The sequence below is a fragment of the Mobula birostris genome, chromosome 1 (assembly GCF_030028105.1).
Source record: "Mobula birostris isolate sMobBir1 chromosome 1, sMobBir1.hap1, whole genome shotgun sequence".
NCBI lineage: Eukaryota > Metazoa > Chordata > Chondrichthyes > Myliobatiformes > Myliobatidae > Mobula > Mobula birostris.
This window is the reverse complement of record NC_092370.1, coordinates 68,876,670-68,902,953: the sequence shown is the minus strand read 5'-3', so window position 1 is coordinate 68,902,953 and position 26,284 is coordinate 68,876,670. Positions and strand designations below refer to the sequence as shown.

Sequence of the window (26,284 nt, the reverse complement as noted above, 5' to 3'; positions counted from 1 at the left end):
TGTGCTTATCTATACTTATCCTACTTGCCTGCATTAATCTCATATCCGTCTATATTTTACCTATCCAGATATCTCCTACTGTTCCCGCCTCCACTACTTCCTCTGGCAGTCACGTTGCAGATAGTTTTAGTTACCGCTACCATGTGAAATAGACTCTAGCTATCCATCCTATCTATGCCTCTCAAAACACGCTGGAGGAACTCAGCAGGTCGGGCAGCATCCGTGGAAACGATCAGTCAACGTTCCCAGCCGGAACTCTTCGTCAGGAGTGAAGAGGGAAGGGGCAGAGGCCCTATAAAGAAGGTTGGGGGAGGGTGGGAAGGAGAAGGCTGGTAGGTTCCAGGAGAAAAACCAGTAAGGAGAAAGACAAAGGGGTGGGGGAGGGGAGGCAGGGAGGGGATAGATAGGAAAGGTGAAGAAGGAATAGCGGAAAGCACAATGGGTAGAAGAAGGAGGCGGAACCATGAGGGAGGTGATAGGCAGCTGGGGGAGGGGGCAGAGTGAAAGTGGGATGGGGGAGGGAATTACCAGAAGTTGGAGAATTTGAAGTTCATACCAAGGGTCTGGAGACTACCCAGATGGTATATGAGGTGTTGCTCCTCCAACCTGAGTTTAGCCTCATCATGGCAGTAGAGGAGGCCATGTATGGACATATCCAAATGGGAATGTGAAGCAGAGTTGAAGTGGGTGGCAACCAGGAGATCCTGTCTGTTGAGGCAGATGGAGCAGAGGTGCTCGACAAAGCGGCCCCCCAATCTGCGTCGGGTTTTACCGATGTAGAGGAGGCCACACCGGGAGCACCGGATGCAACAGATGACCCCAACAGATTCGCAAGTGAAGTTTTACCTCACCTGGAAGGACTGTTTGGGGCCCTGAATGGTGGCAAGAGAGGAGTGTAGGGACAGGTGTAGCACTTACGCTTGCAGTGATAAGTGCCGGGTGGGAGATCCGTGGGGAGGGATGTATGGACCAGGGACTTGCGGAGGGAACGATCTCTGCGGAAAGCGGAAAGGGGTGGAGAGGGAAAGATGTGCTTAGTGGTGGGGTCCTGTTGAAGGTGGCAGAAGTTGCGGAGGATAATGTGCTGGATCCGGAGGCTGGTGGGGTGGTGGGTGAGGACAAGGGGAACTCTGTGCCTGTTGTGACAGGAGGATGGGGTGAGGGCCGAAGTGCGGGAAATGGAGGAGATGCGGGTGAGGGCATCATTGATGACGGCAGAAGGGAAACCACGATCCTTAAAGAAAGAGGACATTTGAGATGTCCTGGAACGGAAAGCCTCATCCTAGGAACAGATGCGGCGGAGATGGAGTAACTGGGAATAGGGAATGGCATTTTTGCATGTAGCAGGGTGGGAAGAGGTATAATCAAGGTAGTTATGAGAGTCAGTGGGCTTGTAGAAGATGTCAGTGGACAGTCTGTCTCCAGAGATGGAGACTGAGAGATCGAGAAAGGGGAGAGAAGTGTCCGAGGTGGACCAAGTGAATTTGAGGGCTGGGTGGAAGTTTGAAGTAAAGTCGATGAAATTGATGAGCTCAGCATGGGTGCAGGAAGCAGCACCAATGTAGTCGTCAATGTATCAAAGGAAAAGTTGGGGAGCAGTACCAGTATAGGTTTGGAGCACAGACTGTTCCACATAACCAACGAAGAGGCAGGCGTAGCTGGGGCCCATGCGAGTGCCCATAGCTACACCCTTGGTCTGAGTAAAGTGCGAAGAGCTAAAAGAGAAGTTATTAAGTGTGAGTACCAGTTCCGCCAACCAAAGGAGGGTAGTGGTGGTGGGGAACTGGTGAGGTCTATTGTCCAGAAAGTAGCGGAGGGCTTTGAGGCCTTTTTGATGGAGAATGGAGATGTATAAGGATTGGACATCCCACCCTCCCCTCACCTTCTTTATAGGTCCTCTGCCCCTTCCTTCTTCAGTCCTGAAGAAGGGTTCCGGCCCGAAATGTTGACTGATCATTTCCACGGATGCTGCCCGAGCTGCTGAGTTCCTCCAGGGTGTTGTGAGTGTTGCTTTGACCCCAGCATCTGCAGAGTATTTTGTGCTATCTATGCCTCTCACCTTTTTATAGTATGCAGCTCGATCATGGACCGTTACCTTGTTGTGGTGAGGGGCTTGGTTATTTCAGTGAGGCTATGAGCTATGCCATGTAGAGCTACTCAAGATGGACAGGTCATGGCAGAGAGATCAGACTAAGTGTGGTCCACTGGAGAAGGAAATGGCAACCCACCCCAGTAATTTGCCAAGAAAACCTTATGGATAAAAGTAACCAGAGATGTATAAGAATGACACCGGAAGATAAGCCCCACAAGTCTGAAGGCGCCCAACGTGCTAATGCGGCAGAACAGAGGACAAGTATGAGTAGAACCAGAGCTAGTGATGTGGTTGGATTAAAGCCGAAAGGACAGTCAACTGCCGATGTGCCTGGAAATGAAAAGAAGGTCCAACGTTATAAAGATCGATGCACCATTGGAACCTGGAATGCAAGATCTATGTATCAAGGTAAACTAGATGTGATCAAAAATGAGATGGCAAGACTAAATGTTGACATATTGGGAATTAGAGAACTAAAGTGGATGGAAATGGATCATTTAATATCAGGTAATGACCCTACTGTGGGCAGGAAACCGGCAGAAAGAATGGAGAGGCTTTAATTGTCAGGAAGAGAGAGAAGGCCAGAGGAACTATGGGTAGAAGTAAGCAGCATTATTCAAGAGGTGGCAACAAAAAGTATTACAAACAAAAAGAAGACCAGGAAAGCAAAATGGTCTTCAGTGGAGGCTCTACAAGTGGCTGAGCAGCGAAGAGAAGTGAAGGCCAATGTAGATTGGAACAAATACCGCCAACTGAATGTAAAGTTCAAGTATAAGGAAACTTACTTAAAGGAGTGATGCAAAGAATCTGAAGAAGCCAACAAAATTGGAAAAATGAGATCCATTCAAGAAGATTAGAGAAATCAAAGGAACATTTCAGGCAAAAATGAGTATAACAAAAGACAAAGAAGGGAAGGACCTTACAGAAGCAGAAGACATAAAAAAGAGATGGCAGAAACACACAGAAGAACTGTACAGGAAAGATTCCAACAGTGAAGACACCTGTAATGACTCCCTCATCGACTTTGAGCCGGACATTCTGGAAAGTGAAATCGAATGGGCGATAGAAAACATTGCTAATAAGGCTGCAGGATGTGACAGCATTCCCGTTAAATTGTTTAAAACTTTAAAAGGTGATGCTGTCAAACTGTTATATGCAATTTGCTAGCAGATCTGGAAAACCCAACAATGGTCTTTAGACTGGAAAAGATCAGTTTATATCCCAATGCCCAAATGTAAAGGAATGTTCAAATTACCGAACAATTTCACATGCTAGCATGGTAATGCTAAAGATCATGCAAGCATGACTCCAGCAATATATGGCATGAGAACTGCCAGATGTACAAGCTGGTTTTAGAAGAGGCAGAGGTACCAGAGACCAAATTGCTAACCTACGCTGGTTCATGGAGAAACTGAGGGAATTCCAGAAAAGTATTTATCTATATTTTATTGACTACTCCAAAGCCTTCATCAGTGTGGAACATAATAAATTATGGCAAATCCTTAAAGAAATGGGGATACCTTGACATCTGATCTGCCTTATGAGAAACTTGTGCGCAGATTAAGAAGCAACAGTTAGAACTGAACACTAAACAACAAACTGGTTCAAAATTGGGAAAGGAATACAACAAGGATGCATCCTGTCACCCTACTTATTTAATCTATTTGCTGAACATATCATGAGGAATGCTGGTCTAGAGGACTCAAATATTGGAATCAAAATTGCCGAATGAAATATTAACAACCTCGGATATACAGATGATACTACTTTAATGGCTGAGAGTGAGAATGATCTGCGGAAGCTTCTAATCAAAGTAAACGAAGAAAGTGCAAAAGCTGGTATGTTGCTCAATATTAAGAAAATCAAGATTATGCCGACCAGCTCTATTAACTCTGCGGTAATAAATGGAAAGGAATTGGAAACAGTGATGGATTTTGTCTGCCTCGGCTCAAAGATTTCTGTAGATGGTAACTGCAGCCACAAAATTAAACAGCACTTACTTCTGGGGAGGGCAGCAATGGCAAATTTAGATAAAATACTGAAGAGCAGAGACAGAACATTGTCGACAAAGATCTGTACAGTCAAGTCGATGGTATTCCCAGTTGTGATGTGTGGCTGTGAGAGCTGGACTATTAGTAAAGCTGAATGCAAAAGAATTGATGCCTTTGAACTTGAATGCTGGAGAAAAATGTTCAGAGTTCGTTGGACAGCAAGAAGATCCAACAAGTCAATACTTGAAGAAATACAGTCAGACTACTCACTAGGAGGCTTGATTAAGAGACAAAAGCTCAAATATTTTGGCCACAGGATTCCTTGGAGAAGACTCTTGTGTTAGGTAAAGGAGGACTGGATGACAGAGGTCATGATGGATAGATAATATTACTCATACCATGTGTATGACCTTGGGGGATCTTAGCGATGCAGTTTCCAACAAGGAGGCTTGGTGTGCAGGAGTCCATGACATCACAAACAGCTGGACTAGACTTAATGACTGAAAACAACAAGCTCTATCATGTCACCTCACCTTCCTTTACTCCAGGGAAAAGGGATCTACCCTTCCAATCCGTGCAACATCCTTGTGAATATTTTCTGTACCCCCTCTAGCTTAATTACATTCTTCCTATAGTGTGGTGAACAAAACAGAATAATGATAGTAAATTATGTGATTAAGAACTTAATGATGCCATGTGTTGATATGCCTTGCTGGTAAATAGAATATAACATTCACCATTGTTTTGCAGTTTGTGAGCCCTTCTGATATTATGAGAACTTACCAACTGTCCATTCTAGGTCAAGGTATACCCCAGATACACATCCTGGCAAACCAGGTCAGATCGTTAGGCACCATTGCCAAACTGAGTAGAACCCCAGGTAAAAGAGTCTGTTCACTTTTCAGCTGGAAGGAAAACAATGCCTCATTAAGTTAATGATGTTTGGCAGCCAGGGTGGGGGTTTTGATGTATGATGGTTGGAAGCTAAAGGTGGCAAACAAACTGATAACGTCTCCAGCCAAGAGCTTTATCAACTGGAATTAGCAACTCCCAACCCTGTGAGTAAAACAGACTTATCGCTCATTTTGTGTTCCAACAATTTTTTCAATTCAGTTACTGTCAAAAATAGCTGTCATTTAAAGTTGTATTTTTCACTGCACTTCGAACTTCTCAGTTTAATTCTAATGCTTATCTCCATTACATGCTGAAGAGTTCATTTGCCATGAAAGATTAATGATGATTCAACAATCCCATAGGATCTAATGAACTCAGATTCAGCTGTATTAAACAAATAAATGAAAATGCCTTTCAGACAAGCTAACTTTTCAATTCTTGTACTAATAAAATAACATAATGAAATCATTAATGCTTCACTAAATTCTGTCAAGTCAATGTTGATAATTTACATCATAATGTGAGAGCTTTTTTGTCTGTAAGTTAAACGGATGAGGGGTTGTTTGTTTTAATAAAGGCAAATTCTCAACAGTCAAAATAACAAGTCATTATAACCTATGGGATGATTCATAATCAACATTGTGTTGTTCTTTTACTTTCTTTTAAATTGTTTGCCTGGATTTATCTGGTGTGCACCCATCAACCACAGTAACCTCTCTCCCAGGCTCAGCCATCTCCAAATGTAGAGTTCCCATTTTGTCAACATTGAGATGAGATATTAAACAGAGGCCAATTCTCTTCTCTAAAATGAATGTCAAAGGTCCAACAGTAGCATTTTTAAAAGCAGCAGAAAAGTTAAGAACTAAGAGAACTGACAAAAGAAACAGGAATTCCTTGGAATGTAGGAAAATGGGACGTTATAAAACTGTTTAAAATTATGGAAGGCAAGCATAAGGTGGATGGCGCCAAGCTCTGATGTCCATTGGGGTTGTGGCTCAGTCTTTTTTGTTTCTGGGGATGGTTTTGGGATAGCATCAGGAGTTATGGATCAGGTTAGGGCTTAGGGATGAGGAAGAGTTAAAAGTCAGGACAGTAAATGAAGAGGTGGGGGAGGAGCTGATGGCTGAAGTCCAGGTTGGACTTCACGGTCAAGGGCCAGTGTTCCCCGAGGTCAGGTCAGCAGGCACAGAGGACAAATACCTGCGGTCCCTGCAGTCAGGGACTATGATCGGCAGCACCTGAGAATGAGACTGGTGAAGACACCAAGTCAGCAGGTCCTGGGGTCAGATGCCTGTGCAAGTCTGGAGGCTGAGACTCAACGTTCAAAGATCCATCAGTGAGTTCTGAGGTCAATACTAGAGTTTGAAGTCTGCAGGTTGGAGACTGAAGTTGGTGAATCCAGAAGCTGAAGGCTCAACGTCTGTGAGTCTGGCTCGGGACTAGAAGTTGGAGGCCTGATGTCTGTGTGTCTGAGAGTTTGGGGCTGCCTGTTCTGGAGTTGGAGGTTTCTCTGTGGGAGGGTGGGAAAGGGACTTGCCTTGCTCTTGTTATTTTCTCTTGTTGCTGCTGTTGTTGCTTTTGTTGTACTGCTGAACATTGTGGATATGCTATGTTGGTGCTGAAATGTGTGGCAACACTTGTTGGCTGCCCCAGAATATCCATGTGTTAATGCAAACAACTGCATGTTTTGATGTACGCATGATAAATAATCTGAATCTGCGAAAAAGATCATAGGGCATGTTGAATCTGCTTTTAAGATTACCTAATCTCTGTAAACTGCAATTCCGTCAGTTTTCAAGAATATATCAATCATAGTTTTGCTAATGTTCAATGACAGAATGTGCTCAGCTCTCTTGAGGTAGATTTTTAGGCCTCCACATGAAGAACCTTAAATCTCTTGTTTGTCCTCCTTTCCTTGGACTACATCCCAGCATCAGACTCTCCAGCTAGAGGATATAGACACTCAGCATCATTCTGACAATTCTCCAGAATGTTGTATTTTTCAATGACGTCACCTTTCATTGTACAAACTCCAGCAAATTATCCCCAATGTCCTGCCCAATATTTATCCCTGTCTATGTTCCTTAACAAAAATAGCAAGCCACTATTACATTTTGGGAGTTTCTTATGCACAAATTGGTAAGTATGTTTACTTCAATAGAACAGCGAAAACACTTAGAAGGCACTGACTTGAGGACTTTGTCCATGCTGTAGCCTTGTTCATCACCCTATTTACCTGCGTTAACATTTTCCGATAAGTATGGAATTGAACTCCAAGGTCCCTCTTTTCATCAACATTCCATAGAATCCTACAATTTATTGAATATGTCCTGCTCCTGTTTGCCTTTCCCAAAGACCATCACCTCACACTTGTCAGAATTAGATCCCATCAGCTAAGGTTCTGCTCAGTTTTATATCTGATCGACTACTTAACCTGCCTTTGACAAACTTTTTCACTGTCCACAACACCACCAACTTTCATGTCATGATAATGTGCTGAAAGCATGATTCTTCCACACATCTGCTCCATGAAAGCTGTTGCTCGCATATCAAGGTTCCAGCTCACGTATTCCAATGCTATTCAGTTTAGCCTCAACTGTACCTCAATGCCAAAAGAACGTCCATCCAATGCCTCACACCCATTTAAAGTTTTCATACTTGGCTCCAAAGGCATCAATTGCTTGATGTTCTGATTTAGCTCATTGTCTTTGAGAAAACCAATTAGAAAACAAACTACTTTTGTGGAAGTTATCTTTACGTAATGTTGCAAGTGATTAACAATGAATCTCCACTGACCATGCTGAAATTTTGCACTAAAGCTTTGGTTCACAAAACATGTTGGCTTTGCCATCTACTGGTGTAATCATGTAATTGAGGAATCTAGTTCAAATACAAATAAGTAATTTTATTTTCACACTTTAATCATGATTTAATTTCAAAAAGGCATCATTGTGGTACAGGAGGTAACAAGAAGGAAAATCCATTCAAAGTTGTTTGATACACTAGATCTAATATTTGAGGGATCAAGTAAAATAACCACAAGATACCCTTAGTTGCTACAAATGCCTCAACAAGAAAACAGTAGGTTATCTAAGTTGCAGTGATGGGGAAGTGCAAAAGTTGGGGAGCATTGCTGTGGTGGTCATGAAAGCCTCAGAATGCAGATTGAAGATGGTACAGTGATTTCATTGCAGTTAGAGAGGGCATATTGAATGAATACGCAGCCATGCAAGAATGTCACTGCAGGTAAGTCCTTCTTTACCTTCGAATGAGTACAGCAAGCTGAGCAGAATAATCCTGATGTTAGTGAAGGAATGACTTTACTGTAAGATTGCAAAGAAAATTATCAATAATACATTAGAAACATTGTACCGATTGAAAACATCATGATTCTTAAAGGATTTGACAGGGAGATACACACACAGAATGCTACAGGAACTCAGCAGATCAGGCATCATTTCTGAAGAAGAATAAAGAGTTAATGTTTTGGGCTGAGGTCCTTCATTAGGAGGTCTTTGAAAGGGAGATGTGTCAAATTGATATATCCCTGGTTGAGTGTCAAGGATTAGGACTCATTCTCAAAATGTCAGCCAATCAGGACTGAGGTGAGCAGACATTTTTACAGAGCACCAACAGTCACACATAGCACAAGGCACATATAGCGCATATAAAATAGCAAGCACATATAAAATAACAAACCCATTATAAAATAGCAGTAAAATGCAGTCAAACAAAAAATATATAGTCCACTTCCCTGAGTAGATGAATGTTGCAGCAGTCTGCAGTCAAACAAAATACAACTTGTCTTCTGCTGTGCAACCACTGAAGGGCAGCACTGATTCCAGCATGCATGAAGTAACACACCGCCTCCGGCACTCTTGTGGAGCATCCATCACCAACACCAACCCCTGGCCAGAGGCAAACAGGTGGCACTGTGGCCTGAGGCCTAGTCCTCACTATAACTAAGGCCACACAGATTTCCTGCTGCTTGCCAATAAATCAATGAATTGGACTTGCAGCATTACACACACCATTAGTGTCTAAAAGGGTCTTGTGGTCATATGAAAAGCAACTGACCGTCATTTGCTGTTAGAATGCACACCTTCTTTGTGTGCCAATGCTTTTCTGTCACGGGCAATATGATGATCCACACCAAGTCCCACTCCTTCAGTTTCTCCACCAATGAGCAACTCATTGATGGGGTAAACCTGCAGTACTTTAAGTTCTCGATGTCTAGCAGTGTCTTGAGATTGTGAAAAATATGTTTAAAAAAGACAATAACCCCATAGAAGCTGCTGCATCTAAGGGCACCACCATCTTATCGGTGTATTTATGTCTCTATCAAGAGATATGGGATTAGAGTAGGAAGTGGTGTTGAGCTAAAAAATCAGCCACCATTTACTTGAATGACAGAGCAGGCTGGAAGGGACTAATAACCGACTCTTGTTGCTATTCTTCATGTTCTAGTAATCAGTATGCGCATTGATGCTGCAGAAAGCAAGCCTGTTACTGGGTAAAATGTGTGTAATAATACCCCAGGGAGTTTTCTCCTGGTCAGCATGACTTGGTGTATACACCTAAGCAGGTTCTGTCCAGGGTGTGGGCGAGAGTGTTGAGTTGCCAGTGGAGAAAGATGGGTCCTAATACCTGTCATGGGGTTGAGTTAGAGACATGTATTCTAGGCAAGAACATTGAATGGACTGAGTCACTTGAGTTGAATGACAGTATACTTCCGAATACTGCAGTACTAGGTGTGGAGGAGAGGGGCAGTGACATGATCAAAGAACTGCTCAGGCTGTAGGGTTACTGATCTAGATGACAGGACTGCTGCTTGTGTGGGCTCAAGAGGTACCAAGTAGTCTATAGCTCACTGAAGTGACCACAACATGGAAAGAAAACAACATGAAAAGAAAACAGCATAAAAACAACAAGAATATCAAACCCCAAATCTCCAGTCCACCAATCAGCAACAAGAAAGAATGGGCAAGAACACAAAATAGAACATAGAACTGATAGAAGCCGATATGAACCACAGTTAGTTTGAAATACAGTGTATTCCATAAATCCCAGAATTTCAATAAAATTTCCGAGAGCATCGGGAGACAGCGACCCCTCTGAGCACAGCAACACGAACTGAGGGCAGTGACTCAAACCAGTAGCCCCACCGAGGGCAGCGACTCGAACCAGCGGCCCCTCCGAGGGCAGCGACTCGAACCAGTGGCCCCTCCGAGGGCAGCGACTCGAACCAGTGGCCCCTCCGAGGGCAGCGACTCGAACCAGTGGCCCTTCCAAGGGCCGTGACTCAAACCAGCGGCCTCACCAAGAAACGCTCACTCTCCTCTGCATTTGTCTCAATGTTTCAATCTTCTTTGCTGCTTTAATCAGCGAGAAATTTAATCAATTATCCCCCTCCATCTCGTCTCTGAGCTTCTCCTTGTGGTAGTTTGTGCTCCTATTTCTCTCCTGGAGTTTTCTTGGGGACAGTAGAGCGCTAGCTCACTCGATCGAACTACAGACTGTAAGACAGAGATTCCAACAGTTTCAAAAACAAAATTAAGGTAAAAGAATAAGTAGAAAATGTGGAAAAACTAAAATGATTGACGGTCCAGAAGATGATGCTCGAGGAAATATTGTTTGCTGGCACCATCTTGACCAGAAAATTATAGTCAGTGGGGTGACTTGAAGTGTAGCATGGGAACAAAATAGATGATGAATAAGGGTTGAAGCTGTTATATTTGAATGCACGCAGTATAATGAATGATGTACACGAGCTTGTCGCTATGTAAATGGGATTGTCAGCAATGACGTTGTTGGCATCACTGAGTAATTGCTGAAAGGAGATCATATCTGGGAGCTTAACATCCAAGGATACACATTGTATCGAAAGGACAGACAGATGGGCAGAGGGGTTAAGGAAGCTCTGTTGGTAAAAATTAAAATCAAATCCTTAGAAAGAGGTGACATAGGATTGGAAGATGTAGAATCGTTGTGGTTAGAGTTAAGAAACTGCATGGGCAAAAAAACCCTAATGGGAGAAATATACAGGCCTCCAAACAGTAGCCAGGATGTGGGACACGTATTACAATGGGAGAAAGAAAAGGCATGTAAAAAGTTCCAAGTAAATTTATTATCAAATTATGTATATGACACTATATACAAACCTGAGATTAATTTTCTTGTGGCATTCACAGTAAATATAAGAAACACAAGAGATGTAAACACAAGTATATATGGAGAGTTGGTAAATTGGATTAGACATTGGCTCAATGGAAGAAGCCAAAGAGTGGTAGTAGAGAATTGCTTCTCCGAGTGGAGGCCTGTGACTAGTGGTGTGCCACAGGGATCGGTGCTGGGTCCATTGTTATTTGTCATCTATATCAATGATCTGGATGATAATGTGGTAAATTGGATCAGCAAATTTGCTGATGATACAAAGATTGGAGGTGTAGTAGACAGTGAGGAAGGTTTTCAGAGCCTGCAGAGGGACTTGGACCAGCTGGAAAAATGGGCTGAAAAATGGCAGATGGAGTTTAATACAGACAAATGTGAGGTATTGCACTTGGGAAGGACAAACCAAGGTAGAACATACAGGGTAAATGGTAAGGCACTGAGGAGTGCAGTGGAACAGAGGGATCTGGGAATACAGATACAAGATTCCCTAAAAGTGGCGTCACAGGTAGATAGGGTCGTAAAGAGAGCTCTTGGTACATTGGCCTTTATTAATCAAAGTATTGAGTATAAGAGCTGGAATGTTATGATGAGGTTGTATAAGGCATTGATGAGGCCGAATCTGGAGTATTGTGTTCAGTTTTGGTCACCAAATTACAGGAAGGATATAAATAAGGTTGAAAGAATGCAGAGAAGGTTTACAAGGATGTTGCCGGGACTTGAGGAACTCAGTTACAGAGGAAGGTTGAATAGGTTAAGACTTTATTCCCTACAGCGTAGAAGAATGAGGGGAGATTTGATAGAGGTAGATAAAATTATGATGGGTATAGATAGAGTGAATGCAAGCAGGCTTTTTCCACTGAGGCAAGGGGAGAAAAAAACCAGAAGACATGGGTTAAAGGTGAGGGGGGAAAAGTTTAAAGGGAACATTAGTGGGGGCTTCTTCACGCAGAGAGTGGTGGGAGTATGGAATGAGCTGCCAGACGAGGTGGTAACTGCAGGTTCTTTTTTAACATTTAAGAATAAATTGGACAGATACATGGATGGGAGGTGTATGGAGGGATATGGTCCATGTGCAGGTCAGTGGGACTAGGCAGAAAATGGTTTCGGCACAGCCAAGAAGGGCCAAAAGGCCTGTTTCTGTGCTGTAGTTTTTCTATGGTTTCTATGTAATAAAAGTTGGCCGCAACAGGACAAACAATCAATGTACAAAAGGCAGCAAACTGTGAAAATGCAAAAAGGAAACATAAAAACAATAATGATAATAATAAATAGACAATAAATGTTGAGAACATGAGATATAATGTTCTTGAAAGTGAGTCTATAGGTTGTGGGAATAATTTCATGATCAAGCAAGTGAAGCTGAGCTATCAAGGGCCTGGTGGTTGATAGGCAATGAACCTGCTGCTGTGGGTCCTAAGGCTCCTGTAGCTTCTTCCTGATAGCAACAGCTAGAAGAGAGCATGGTTTGGATACTGAGAGTCCTTGATAATGGATGTGCTTAATGGCGGGGAGGGTTTTATCCATGATGGATTGGGCTGTATCCACTACTTTTTATAGGAGTTTCCATTCAACGACATTAGTGTTTCCATACCAGGCTGTGATACAACCAGTCAATATTCCCTCCACCACACATCTATAGAAGTTTGTCAAAGTTTTAGTTGTCATGCCAAATCTTTGCAAACTACTAAGAAAGTAGAGGTCCTGCTGTGATTTCTACTTAATGGCACTTATGTGCTGGGCCAGGATAGAACCTTTGAAATACAACACTGAGGAATTTAAAGTTGCTGACACTCTCCACCTCTGATCCCCCATTGAGACCTGGTTCATGGACCTCAGTTTCTTCCTCCTGTAGTCAATAATCAGCTTCTTGGTCTTGCTGACTGGGTGAAAGATCATAGCCGTGACACCACTCAGCCTATTTTCAAACTCCGTCCTATATGCTGACTTGTCACCACCTTTAATTTGGCCAATGACAACGGTGTCATCAGCAAATGTAAATATGGCATTGGAGCAGTGCTTAGCCTCACAGTCATAAGTATAAAGCACATAGAGCAGGGAGCTAAGCACACAGCCTTGCGGGACACCTGGGTTGATGGAAATTGTGGAGGATATGTTGTTGTTTCTCTGAACTGACTAGGGTCTGCATCTGAGGAAATTGAGGATCCAGTTGCACAAGGATGTATTGGGGCCAAGGTCTTAAAGGTTATTGGTTAATTTTGAGGGGTTGATAGTGTTGAATGCCAAGATATAGCCAATGAAGAGCATCCTGATGTATGCATCTTCACTGTCCTGATGTTCCAGAGTTGAGTGAAGAGCTAACGAAATAGCATCTGCCGTTGACTGGTTGTGATGGTAGGCAAATTGGAGCAGACTGAAGTTGCTTCTCAGGAAGGAGTTGATGTGTTTCATCACCAACCTCTCGTACCACCTCATCACTGTGGATGTAAGTGCTACTGGATGATAGTCATTGAGGCAGGTTACCACTTTCTTCTCAGCACTGGAATATTAGAAGACTGCTTGAAACAGGTGGGTACCTCAGACTGCTGAAGTGAAAGGTTAAAGATATCGCTGAATACTCCAGCCTCTTACCAGTTAGCCAATCTTCTATCCACGTTAGTATCTGTTCTGTAATTCCATCGGCTCTTAACATGTTAAGCAGCATTATGTGTGGTATCCTGTCAAAGGCCTTCTGAAAATTCAAGTGAACACCATCAATTGACTCTCTTTTGCCTATCCTGCCTATTATTTCCTCAAAGAATTCTAAGAGATCTGTTAGGAAACATTTCTTCTTAAGGAAACCATGCAGACCTCGATCTATTTTATTATGTGTATTGGAGTACAATGAAACCTCAGTAATCAACTCCAACAATTCCTAGCCACTGAAGTCAGGCCTAATTGGTCTATAATCTCCTTTCTTTTGCCTCTCTCCCTTCTTAAACAATAACGATTATTATTATAAGACTCTACTAGCTCTATTGCACCTTTCTTTTTACAGAACATTAAACGCAACGAAAGGTGCAAGAGAGCTAGTAGAATATTGTGACGAGCATTCAGATGAGAAAAGCTTGTTTATATTAACTGAGATTTTTTTTTACGATAAGCACAAAAGAAATAAACCGATAAGCACAAAAGAAATAAACGATAAGCACAAAAGAAATAAACCTGGGGGGGGGGGGCGGGGGGGAACCTGCTCAGTAACATACAGACATGGAATGTGATTATTACCCACCCTGGTTACAGTCAGTGCGACCCACAAACACGCATGCGAATAACTGTATAACCCAAGCTAAAATGTAGCAATAAATGAACTTAAACATCCCACCATTATCCCACAAAAGCATTTTAAAACAGGAAGAATAAATAGCGCCGGCCACTAGGAATGCCATCCCTGGCAACCCCAGAGTGTGCAACAAAGTCCAACAGTCCTGGTGGTGGTCAACGCCGGCACCTGGGGCTGCATGGGCTATCTGTAGTACCCCCATGGGAGGCACTGTTTGGTGAGGCAAGAGACAGGGCACCTGGAGTGTCACTTCTTGCCTTCAGCCTCGCCAAGGGCCGATATGGTGCCAGTCATTGCCAGTTCAGCACGACTGCCTTCTGTCTCTCAGGCAACTGCACCCAGTATACCTATCGGAGATGTGGTTGAGCACCTCTCCCGGCCCTTTCCAGTGGCTTTCAAGCTTAGGGGATAGTCCCTTCTTCCAGGTGGGGCAGTAGACCCATACTGGGGCTCCCACCAGGTACTGCTGCATTGGCGACCCAGGCTGGTGGTCCAGCCCCTTCTAGGATGTGCAGGCATCACAGTTATGCACAAACAGCTCCATGCCCTGCCTGCAGAAGCAATTGCACGGTTTGCCCAATGTCTTTGCAGCCCCGAGGTGACTGGCCCTCCCCAGTCCGTGCACTGACCACAGCACCTTGGCACGGAGCTACCAGGGCACCACCAGCTGCAGGAGATGCCTGTTGTCATCAGAAAACTTCCACCTCCAGCCGGAATGGCAACCCGTCGCATATCTCCGGTGTAACCCACTGAGACCCTAGGGCTTTGGTCTCTGGAGACCTCTGCCCACTCCGGCCGGCGTCCCATGCTCAGCCATCCCCTCACCCGGGCTCGCCTGCTTTCTGCACAGCTGCTGGCCAACGGTGGGGAAACAACTTGAAGCACTAGCACCACCGCTTGCCCCTGGTTCTGCTGTGATGCATTGGGCCACTGCAGGATGTGCTGCACTGCTGCAGGCAGTTGTGAGACCAGCAGTGGTTGTTGCTGCCCCTGCTGGGTCTGCTTTAAGGAGCTGCCCTGCCAGAGAGCCACGGCTTCAGTGTCAAGGTAGAGTGTTGCTCCCAGCACATCCACACGGGTCCCTACTGCGATGTGCAGCCACCTCTTCCCTCTCATCACCACGCAGTCACCAGAGGCTGTAACCAGATAGACAGACCACACAGGCAGTGATGACTGGTCCGTGTTGGAGAGGGCACCCGGATGGATGACGGTGATGGCTAACCCCGTGTCCACCGATGCACGGCATCTTATGCCCTCCATCACACAGTCCACAGAGACGCCTTGCTCTTCACCCAAATTGCCCACCTGGAGAGGCGACAATGGAGGGATTCTGCTGGAGGTGTCAGGTGATGCTGCCCCATCGATGTTTCCTGATGGCTACACTGGGCTGTGCCGTGGCCCTGGTGCAGTGCAGTCCCAGGCCAAACTGCCTGCTTCGCCGCAGCGGTAGCAGAGATCACACCAGGGCAGGCAGTGGGACCGGTGCAGCACTGGTCGGACCTGTCTCATGGGCTCCGCCTCTGCCTTGAGGACACAAGCCCGCGCTTGCGGCCTGCAAGGTTACACTGGAACATTGGGGGGCTGAAATTGCTTCTGCTCTCTCCACCTCTGCCAGCAATAATGGTAATTTCAGGCGAACATGCTGCCGAAGGCACTCCGATGTCAGCGCCTCTACGAAGGCATGGAGGGCAAGCTCTTCCCTGGGCCATGGGAGGGAACTGGGAGTAGCCATGCCGAGTACAGTAGTGGAAATCTGCTGCAAATGCCACCAGGCTTTTTACCTGCTGCCCAGTTCTTCCCTTATTGCTTTATCCACTGGTCTCTGCTCAAAGAGCTGCTCCCGTACCACTATGAGGGCCATGTGGTCACACTGCTCAGTCGGCATTATGTTGAGGAGGGCCCGCAGGGCATGCCCCCCAGAACCAGGGCAAGGTGCACCGCCATCTTGGTGGGGCTGCACCTGTTGTTTCATGTGGCAAGTTTGACTTGCACTAGGTAAGGCTCCAGGTGGCTGGTACCATTGTATCTGGGAGCTTCAGAGTGGACCACGTGACATGAATTGCTGAGGCCCGTTGTTCTTCCTCTTGCTCTGGCTGTGTCGGTGGTGTCTGCCATGTTACTAGTCCTCCCATGGCTGCTGAATCTTGAGTTCCCTGGTGAGGGCCACAAGGGAGACAGGTGATGAGCTCCACCATATCCCCTGGGTTGGGGAGCCTGAGTATGCTCACCCTGTCGGAGTTCCCTGGGAAGGCACGATGCTTGGTTCCCAGGTCCTCCCGCTGGGTCAGTGTCCCGTCTTTGGGAGCCTGCCCTGGGAGTGCGGGAGAGTCATACTGCTCGGTCCCTCAATTTATCCCACGGGTCTTAAGGTGCTCCACGTGGTCAAAGCTCTTCAATCTCGTCATCAATTTCTAACCTCACTCCTGACACCAATGTGGTGAGCATTTGGTCAATGACGACAGAAGTGAGAAACTCATTTAGGTCAACTGCTGGTTTTATTGTGACAGATGGGGGAGGTGATTATTACACACCCTGGTTACAGTCAGTGTGACCCACAAACACGCATGTGAATAACTGTATAACCCAGGCTAAAATGTAACAATAAATGAACTTGAACGTCCCACCATAATCCCACAAAAGCAGTTTGAAACAAGAACAATAAATAGCGCTGGCCACTAGGAATGCCGGGGCGGGCCATCGACCACTCCCCTCCCATCACCCCCCCCCCCTCACACCACCTGCCGGAGCACAACAATATAAAACAGGATACAACACAACCAATAGATGAATATGAAACATGAGATTTCAACAAGCAATGAAAATAGATTATAGTATGATAAAGGAAAAACTTTTGACAGAATTTACTTAAGAAAATCTGTCAAACAGAGCTTGATAGTAAAAATACAACAAAGGCAATAAACGCTTTCACTATATTCATATTAAACGTATTCTTTTGGCATAATATCTCGGTCAAAAACAGATCTGGAAAATCTTCAAAGAAATATAAGAATAGGGATAACAATTTTTAGAAACACACAAAAGCACTTGGATTAACACCACCTAGGACAGAAGGAGGAAGAGGGATAACAGACATAAAAAATTTACACGTCAGATAAAACTTCTATGGATATTTTCATCAACAACAACTAGATTCAGCACTTCATATGAGCACATGCATTTTTGATAAGAAGTTTACACCACTGAACTTAAATGAAAGCACAACCCAGAAAAATGAAGAACTTATCGCAACAGAAAAAAAAAAGTTAACCAATAGAAGAGCATGACACTCCATGGAAGATATCCTCACAACTTGAGCTGACTAGATGTCGACAAGAAAGTGTTGAATGCCTGGCTCAGATTTGGAAATCTCTTCCCGTAACTAAAGGGTTCTTTGTGGTAATACAGGACCAGATGGTTAAAGGTTCAAAAGTTCACTTATTGTCAAAGTATGCAACTCTGAATTCCTTCAGTTCTCCGGGTAGCTATGAAACCAAGAAAGAAAAGAAAGGCAACATGATCATCACCCCCAAATCCCGTCTCCCCCCCGAAAACAAGCAAAGCAGAACAGTCACATCAACCCCCAATCCCTCTTCCCACACAAAAAATGAACAAAACGGATCAGGCAATCAACCCCCAAATCCCTCTTCCCGCATAAAAACTGAATGAAATGGATCAGGCGCATCGATTGCTAAATCCTCTTCCCTGCCTTGTTCTGCAGCCTTCCTGCTGCCTCTGCCTCCTGGAATCTTCTTAGAGACCGCAGACTGCTGGTCTGCGGTCTCCAAACAATCTCCAAATTTCTACACTCGCCTTGATGTTTCAATTGCCCTTGTCATTTTAATCGATGAACAATGGAAGCTATAATCGGCGAAATGGGATCAAACATCAGCTCACACACCATCCTGCAGCCTTCTTGACACGAGGCTCACCCATGCTGACTCTACCTCCCAAAATCCTCTTGGAGACTGCAGAATACTGAAGAACCCAAACAATCTCCAAAGAGCAAACACAGGATCCGACAGTTTCAGAATCACATTCAAGACTAGAGACAAGTATAAAATGCATAAAAGTGAAAAAGATGGTTACATGATCTATCCAGAAGGTGTTGACCAGAAGAGTGTTGTAGGCAGGCACCATCTTGACTGCCACTTTAACACAAAAATTATCAAAATTACATAATAAAAAACCAACAAGTTCAAGACAATAAATCAGAAAATGCAGAAACAATCCACCACATTACAGGATCCTGCAACAGTTTAACTCAATCTGAATACTTACAAAAACACAACCAATTGGCAAACATCTTTCACCAAAATCTTGCTTTAAAAAACAAACTCATAAAAGACACCATATCTTACTATAAAAGCAAACCTGATCCAGTTTTAGAGTCAGATTCCTACAAATATATTACAACCAATCCATTAGTACAGATAGGGCAATCCATAATAACCGTCCGAATATAATATCACAGGATAAACAAGCAAGACCCACGTACTTAATAGATATAGCCATCCCAAACACACATAACGAACAGAAATCATTAAGTGAAAAACACCAGAAATATGCTGAGCTAAAAAGGAAATTGTAAGACTATGGAATGTGAGCAGGGTATGTATTGACCCAATAGTAATATCTACAATTATTAATATCTATTACTATTACCAAAGTCACCACACAATAGCATTATTCAACTGGGCCTCCACAGCATTATTTATGTAAATCTGCAGAAATACTAAACACCATTAGAATAGTCAGAATCAGAATGAGGTTTATTGTCACTGAATACGAGGAAATGTGCTGATGCTGGAAATTCAAGCAACACACACAAAAAGTGCTGGTGAATGAAGCAGGCCAGGCAGCATCTATAGGAAGAGGTACAGTCAACGTTTCGGGCCGAGACCCTTCGTCAGGACTAACTGAAAGAAGTGATAGTAAGAGATTTGAAAGTGGGAGACCACTTTTGAGAAAAACTTGGATAGGTATGGAGGGCTATGGTCTGGGTGTAGCTCATTGGGATGAGTCAAATTAGTATTTTGGCATGGACTAGATAGGCCAAAGTGCTTGTTTCTGTGCGGTAGTGTTCTGTGACTCTCTAACTATAATATTATTGTAAGTGAAATGGACTTATAAATCTCACCGTAAATAATTGGAAGTCAGAAAGTGTTAAGCTCTCTATAGAGAGTTAATAGTTGACAGCAAAGTATTCAGGAAAAATAGATATTACAAGCAGTAGTCCGGTAGATTTGAAATTGCTGAGTTTCACTTAGATTGAAAGAAAATCTGGTAAGACTGAATTATAATAGAAAGTGTTTGTAATTACTGACTGAACTGTAAGTCAGTGATACATGTATAGAAATTGGACCATGAATTGGAGTGATATCATTGTCATGCAACACTTGTTTGGAGCATTGGCTCACATTTTTGTAATTTAGTTAAGTGTTTGGCCACTCAGAGAGAGCTATGTTCTCACAGTAACGCATATTCACAATATCAAGTGGTAGCCAGGAGTCAGTAGTAAAGAATTCTAAACACTGTCAGGACCTGCAGGATGTTGTTGCCAGTTATCAGCATGAATGTGGCTGTGGTGCACTGCCATTTCTCCAGTTTGTCTTGGTGCTTTTGTGACAGACAGACAGTGCAAGCAGGAGCTACAGAGACAAGGCACTGAGGGGAAAGATAACCAAAGGGGAGTTCCTCATAAATCATTCCTAGTAGAGGTCTGTGACCACCTGCATGCAGAAGTAGAGCTTGTAGCTAAAACTGGTTGGCATTGCCTGTAATAAATGAAGGTGACAGGCACTTTGAATGTGTGAACCTCTGAGTTATTCCAGGTAGTGGCAGGTGACAGGTGATCCTGCCTATATTTCCCAGTTCACAACAGTAGGAAAGATTCAACTATTTTCAAAGGAAGTGTCTTGACCACATTTTACTGGAGCATAAACCAGCAGGATGAGTGAGCAGACACATATGGAAGAATTGCACAAGAGGTGATAGACAACATTAATGTGACACTAATGCTTTTTTAGAAACCAGAGCTCTGAATGAGTTTCCTTCCCTAACTCACCTCTTGGTTCTCCATGAGAAAGCAAATCCGATGGGCAGCACCCTATTACTTCCATCATGGAGACATGGAAAAGTACAGCACAGAAGCAGGCTCTTCAGCCCATCTAGTCCATGACAGAACCATTTAAACTGCCTACTCCCATCAACCTGCACCGCTCTACAGCGCTCGATACCCCTACCATCCATGAACCTATCCAAAATTCACTTAAATGTTGAAACTGAGTTTGCATACAGCATTTGTGCTGGCAGCTTGTTCCACACTCCCATGACCCTCTGAATGAAGAAGTTTCCCCTCATCTTCCTCTTAAGGTCTTAACCTATGACCTCTGGTTGTAGTCCCACCTAATTTCAGTGGAAAAAATCTCATTGCATTTACCCAATCTATACCCCGCATAATTTTGTATGTCTTTATTAAATCTCCTCTCAATCTTCTGTGTTCTAAGGAATAAGGTCATAACCTGGTCAACCTTTCCTATAACTCTGGTCCCCCAGACTTACTGCTGACTCAATCTGAAAATTAAGCTATAAGGAATCCTGCCCAGTGCCTTTGCACCTCTGATTTTTGAATTTTCTCCCCATTTAAAAAACAGTCTATGCTTTTATTCTTCCTACCAACGTGCATGACCGCGCACATCCCTACACTATATTCCATCTGCCAGTTCATTGTTCATTCACCTAATCTGCCTAAGCACTTCTACTAATTCCCTACTTCCTTAACACTTCCTGTCCCTCCACCAATCTTTGTATTGTCCGCAAACTTGGCAACAAAGCCACCAATTCCATCATCCAAATAATTGGCATATAGAGTGAAAAGAAGCCGTCCCAACACCACCCCCTGCAGAACACCAGTAGTCACACCAGCAGCCAATCAGAAAAGGCTCCATTTAATCTCACGTTTGTGCCCCCTGCCAGTCAGTCTGTCTTCTGTCCATGCTAGTACCCTTCCTGCAATATTATGTTCTCATATCTTGTAAGCAGTTTCAAGTGAGGCTTCCAATAGGTTTGTCAGGCAAAGTTTTCCCTTTAAGCTAACTTTGGCTTAATTTGTTGTGTATCTCCAAGTATCGGAAAACCTCAATAATGAACTCCAACATCTTACCAATGACTGAAATCAGGTTAAGTGGCCTATAATTTCCTTTCTTCTGCCTCCCCCCCTTATTAAAAAGTGGAGTGACATTTGGAATTTCCCACTCCTCCAGAACCATTCCAGAATCTAGTGATTCTTGAAAGATCATTACTAATACCTCCACAATCTATTCAGCTACCTCTTTCAGGACCCCCTGGTCCAGGTGACTTTTTTACCTTCAGAACTTCCAGCTTCTCAAACACCTTCTCCCTAGTAATAGTAACTACACTCAATTCAGTTCCCTAGCACTCTTGAATTTCTAGGCCTAGACCATGATACCTCCTTGTGTAACTGGATCCTTGATTTTCTCACTTCAAGGCCCCAGTCAGTAAGGATTGCTGACAAACTCTCCCTACAATCACCAGCAGCACAGGTGCAGAACAAAGCTGTCTGCTTAGCCCCTGCTCTACTAGATTTATACCAATGATTACATGGCTAAATACAACTCTAATGCTATATTTTAGTTTGCTGATGAATCACAGTTGTTGGCCAAATCAAACAGTGGGAGGAATTGGCATATTAAGGTGGGAGACCGAAAATCTGGTTGAATCACACCACAACAACATCTCACTCAACATCAGCAATACAAGGAAGTAATTATTGACTAAAGAGGAAAAAGCCAGAGGTCCACGAGCCAGTCCTCATTAAGGGAATAGATGTGGAGAGGGTTATTATCTCAATTATCTTATCCAAGGATTTGGCCTGGGACCAGCATTTGAATGCCATCACAAAGAAGGCAGAAAATGACTTTGCTGACTTAGAAGTTTCTATAGATTCAGCATGTCCTCTAATGCTTTAACAAACTTCTATAAATGCACAGTATCCTGACTGGTCGCATCATGGCTTGATATGGAAGCAACAATGCCCAAGGATGGAAAAGTCTACCGAAAGTGGTGGAAACACCCCAGAACAATACAAGCAAAGCTCTACCCAACACTGAGCACATCGACAAGGAGTGCTGTCACAAGAAAGCAGGGTCTATCATGGACCCTGATCATCCAGACCATGCTCTCTTCTCAACACTATCAGGCAAGTGGTACAGAAGCCTTAGGTTCTACACCACCACATTAAAGAACAGTTATTAACGTAAGCCATCGAGCTCCTGAACCAGTGCGGATAACTTAACACACCTCAACACTGAACTATCTCCACACCTAGGGACTCACTTTCAAGGACTTTTCAACTCATGCTCTCAGTATTATTTATTTATTTTTTTAAAAATTATTTGCATGTTTTGTCTTCTTTTGCTCATTAGAAGTGTGTCAGTCTTTATGCATACTATTCAAAAATTCTATTGTATTTCTTAATTTTTTTGTAAATACCTGTAAGTAAATGAATTTAAAAAGTAGTAAATGGTGACATATACCCACTTAGATAAAAGAAAAGTACTTTGATCTGGGCCCTTCAGAGTGGAAAAGCATTCCTGAGCAAAATATGAAGCTATTCAGCTTGGGAAGTCCCAGAAAACTCAGGAAAGCATTGTGGTTGAGGAAACCACAACCAAGAGCTTGTGTGTCTATTTCCTCTTTTCTGCCCCTGGGAACTACGTACTTCCCAACTTCCCAGTGAAATGACGATGAAAATTTACATCATAATATTTTGCTATTCCTTGTTCAATGTAGAAAAGTGATGCTGTTTTTTTAATAACACAAAAGCAGAATCTTTTTTAAAAAAAATCAGGGTTCTGCCCATTACGCAATTTTTTATTGAAACTTTTTCCTGAAATTCCAAATTCATTTGGTAAACTTGATTTGGATTTGTTTATTATTATTGTCATGTTCACTGAGATACAGCAAAAAGTTTTTGTTTGCATCCTAACTAGATATGGCTTGACATACACAAGTACATTAAGGTAGTAAACAAGTAAACAGAATGAGAAACAGCAGTGCAGATAACCAAATGAAGTACAAGAGAGTTTAGAAGAATGAGGGTTGGCAGGGAAATCTCACTGAAATCTATCGAATATTGCAAGGTGTGGATAGAGGGGATGTGGAGAGGATGTTTTCTAGAATGGGGGAATCTAGACCAGAGGGCACAGGCTCATTACTGAGGGACATCCATCTAGAACAGAGATGAGGAAATAAATTCTTTAGCCACAGACAGTGGTGTATCTGTGGAATTCAAGTCACTGGGTATATTGAAGGCAGAGGTTAATAGGTTCTTGATTAATCAGGGCATCAAAGGTTATTGGGAGAAGGCATGAGAATGGGGTTAAGAGGGATAATAAATCAGCCATAACGCAATGGTGAAACAGACGTTGGCCAAATGGCCTAATTCTGCTCCTAGGTCTTATGATCATATGGACATAATGAGGTAGACTGGCAGGTCAAAAAAATGCAATGTTAGCATTCATTTCAAGAGAACTAGAATATAAGAGCAAGGATGTAACACTAAGGCTTTATAAGGCTTTTGTCAGACTGCACCTGGAGTATTGTAAGCAGTTTAGGGCCCCTTATGTAAGAAAAGATTTGCTGGCAGTGGAGAAGGTCCAGAAGACATTCACAAGAATAATTTTGGGAATGAAAGAGTGAGTAGATGAGGAGCATTTGATGGCTTATAGTCTGTACTTGTTGAAGTCTAGAACAATGAGGTGGGATCTTATTAAAACCTATCGAGTATTAAAAGGCCTAGGTAGAGTGGATGTGCACAGCCTGCTTCCTATAGTGGGGCACTCTAAGACCACAGGGCTCAGCCTCGGAATATAGGGACATGCACTTAGAGCAGAGATGAGGTGGAATTTCTTTAGGCAGAAGGTAGTGAATTGTAGAATTCATTGCCTTGGATGGCTGTGGAGGCCAAGTTACTGAGTATATTTAACGTAAAGTTGGATATGTTCTAGATTAGTCAGAGCATCAAAGGTTATGGGGAGAAGGCAAGAGAATGGAGTTCAGAGAGATAATAAATCAGACAGGATGGAATGATGGAGCAGGCTTGAAGGGCCAAATGGCCTAATTCTGCTCCAATAACTTATTGTTTTGGAGTTTCTGATTAGACTGGAGAAGGTGATAGCACTATTTTCACAACACGCTGGAGGAACTCAGCAGGTCGGGCAGCATCCATGGAAACGATCGGTCAACGATCGTTTGACCCAGTATCTGCAGAGTATTTTGTGTTTATGATAGCACTATATGCTGCCTGTAGTCAATGAACAGCATGCATCTTCATTATCCAGAAGTTCTGAGTGAAGAACCAATAAAATGGCTTCTACTGTTGACCTGTTGTGATGGTAGGCAAATTGAAGTTGATCCAAGTCACTCCTCAGGCAGGAGTTGATATGCTTTATGACTAACCTGTCAAAATATATCTTTACAGTGTTGCTGGATGATAGTCAGTGAGAGAGATTACCACATTCCTCTTGGACACCCACATAGAAACATAGAACATAGGAAACTTACAGCACAATACAGGCCCTTTGGTCCACAAAGCTGTGCCGAACATGTCCTTACCTTAGAAATTAGTTTGGGTTACCCATAGCCCTCTATTTTTCTAAGCTCCATGTACCTATTCAGGGTCTCTTAAAAGACCCTATCATATCCACCTCCACCACCATTGCCAGCAGCCCATTCCACGCACTCAGCACGCTCTGCATAAAAAAAACTTACCCCTGATATCTCCTCTGTACCTACTTCCAAGCACTGTAAAACTATGCTCTCACGTGCTAGCCATTTCAGCCCTGGGAAAAAACCTCTGACTATCCACATGGTCAATGCCTCTCCTCTCATATGATTAAAGCCTGTTTGAAACACTTCTACTTTTATGGGGACTCCACCTTAATCTGTGGCAGAAATTCCACACTACTCTCTGGCTAAAAAAAAAATTCCTCCTTACTTCTGCTCTAAAGGGTCACCCCTCCCTCAATTTTGAGGCTGTCTCCTCTAGTTCTAGATACATGCACCATAGAAAACTTTTTCTCCATATCCACTCTATCGAGTCCTTTCAACATTCGGTAGGTTTCAATGAGAACCCCCTGTCTTCTTCAAAATTCCAGTGAGTACAGGTCCAAAGCTGCCAAATGCTCCTCATATGTTACCTCCTTCATTCCCAGAATCATCCTTGTGAACCGCACTTGGACTCTCTCCAATGATGATACATCCTTTCTGAGATATGGGGCCCAAACATGCTGACAATACTCTGAGTGCAGCCTGACTAGAGTCTTATAAAAGCTCAACATTATCTCCTTGTCTTTATATCCTATTCCCCTTGAAATAGATGCAAACATCGTATTTGCTTTCTTTACCACAGACTCAACTGTAAATTAACCTTCTGGGAGTCTTGCATGGAAACTCCTACGTCGTTCTGCACCTCTGATGTTTGAACCTGCTCCCCATTTAGATAATAGTCTGCACTATTATTCCTATTACCAAAGCGCATCATTGTACATTTCCCAACACTATATTCCATCTGCCACTTTTTTGCCCATTCTTTCAATTAGTCTACATTCTTCTGCAATCGCATTGCTTTCTCAGCACTACCTACCCCTCCAACTTTCTTTGTATCATCCACAAGCTTTGCTACAAAGCCATCAATTCCATTATCCAAACCATTGATAAACAATTTGAAAAGTAGCAGTCCTAATACTGACCCCTGAGGAACATCACTAGTCACTGGCAGCCAGCCAGAAAGACCCCTTTGTTCCCACTCATTTCTTCCTGCTTGTCAGCCATTCC

At 43.4% G+C, this 26,284-nt stretch overlaps 1 protein-coding gene and 1 pseudogene across 1 annotated transcript in view; one reads left to right on the top strand and one right to left on the bottom strand.

Annotated features, from left to right (window-relative positions):
- Positions 1 to 26,284, bottom strand: part of osgin2 (oxidative stress induced growth inhibitor family member 2) — a 97,285-nt gene that overhangs the window by 31,623 nt on the left and 39,378 nt on the right. The window lies entirely within an intron of this gene.
- LOC140188538 (uncharacterized) lies at positions 2,284 to 3,617 on the top strand (annotated as a pseudogene).